The sequence below is a fragment of the Caretta caretta genome, chromosome 28, assembly GCF_965140235.1.
Source record: "Caretta caretta isolate rCarCar2 chromosome 28, rCarCar1.hap1, whole genome shotgun sequence".
NCBI lineage: Eukaryota > Metazoa > Chordata > Testudines > Cheloniidae > Caretta > Caretta caretta.
The window spans coordinates 12,398,319-12,399,949 of record NC_134233.1 but is presented as its reverse complement, the minus strand read 5'-3'; the positions used below and the strand labels follow the sequence as shown (position 1 = coordinate 12,399,949).

The window sequence follows — 1,631 nt, the reverse complement described above, 5'->3', positions numbered from 1 at the left end:
GAGGATTCCCCCTTCTCATCCGCTACTGTCCCAAGCCGCCCCTTGGGTGGGAATCTTAAATGTACCAAGGTGACTTAGGAGCAGAAACCCCCACAGACCTTCCGTGCAATGGGCACCTGCCCCGCACTGAGCAGGACTGAAACTCCTGCAGGGAGACTGCTGGGCCACATCCCCTCTGGGCCTGAGCAAAGCAGCAGGGTGAAAAGAGAACTTGGAGATGCTGGGGATCGAACCCAGGGCCTCATATATGCAAAGCATGCGCTCTACCACTGAGCTACATCCCCAGACGGGGGCTGTTTGGGATGGGTTACGCTCAGAGCCCTCCTGTTTCCAGAGCCTCCAGGGGCCTAACGGCAGCATGGGGGACACATTCCCTGCTCTGAGGGCCAAACCCTCTGTCCTGGAGGTTGCTGGTTCTCAGGGGTCACTTTGCAGCAGGGCCAGTTTCTCTATGTGGGGGAGAGAGAGGGCCTGCCCTGGACTCAGGGTGCAGAGATACACTCGGCCCTCTCCCCTGCATTGACTGGCTGGAGCTGCCAGCCCCTGCTGAAAGGTAACGGCGCTGGGGGGCGCTGTGAGTCGCTCAACACCTCACCCCGGTGGAAGAAGTTGGGGGGGGGGGGCTTTTCTCGGATCTGCTATTTCCACCTGCCTGTAAAGTCCAGCTTTCCCCAGCACATTCACTGCAGTGCACTCGGGTCACTGTTTCCATGGCTGACAGCAAAGAATTGCTCCCAGTTTCCCTTCTATCTGCAGCACTATTAGCCTGTGTCCGTGGTTAATGAGGTGGAACTAGTTGTCGGTGGTTATTCATTCCCCACCTGGACAATTCACACAGTCCCTTTCCTGCTCAACTCCCCAGCACCTCAGTGATCCCGGTAGCAGGGATTAGGTTTTCCCTGAGGCCCTGAGATTCTCAGGGTCCTTTTTTCCCTCCACCTGGAGTGAACTCAGCTTTTTCCCCATCCCAGACACTCCATGAAATAACAACAAGCAGTGTAAAGAAAGCGGGGAGGGAACATCTCCCGGCCAGGGCTGGAGGTGCCCAGGGCCCCCTGCTTCTCCATTGTTTCCATCGCAGAAGAGGAAGGTTCCTTGGAATTTGACACCCTACTTTGCACAAGGGACAGAGAAAGATCTTGATGTTCCTGCGTCTGCACATAGAAAATTGTCCTTCTGTGTGAAAGAGAGGCAGGAAATGGCTGTTTCTACCCAAATGATCAACGAGACCGAAAGTGACGCTGTGCAATTCACGATCTGGTACTATACTAACTCTGCGGTTACTTAGATGCAGCCACAACCGGCTCTGTGGTTGGAAATGGGGCCTAGGCACCCGGGGCCTGGTCATCGTTGGCACCAGGAGAGGAGAGGAGACAGAGACAGAGACAGAGACAGAGTGTGTGTGATGGCCAACATACTAGAGGAGAGACAGAGAAAAACATGGTAGGATAGCAAGCAACTCAGCTCCTGGAGTCATCTGTCATGAAGCGGGACTTCATGTTTCCTCTGAATTGTGTGGGGGTGCCTCAGTTTCCCCTATGCAGTTCTTAAGGATCTAGGGGGTGGGGTAAGGGTGTATGATCATTGCAGAGCTCTGGAGGGCAGGTGTGTGCAGGGGTCTGGACACAGAG

General features: G+C 55.0%; 1 non-coding gene across 1 annotated transcript; it reads right to left on the bottom strand.

Annotated features, from left to right (window-relative positions):
* Nucleotides 1-212: 212 nt before the first annotated feature.
* Nucleotides 213-284, bottom strand: TRNAA-UGC (transfer RNA alanine (anticodon UGC)). Its single transcript has one exon. It is a non-coding gene; the product is annotated as a tRNA-Ala (tRNA).
* Nucleotides 285-1,631: the final 1,347 nt, after the last annotated feature.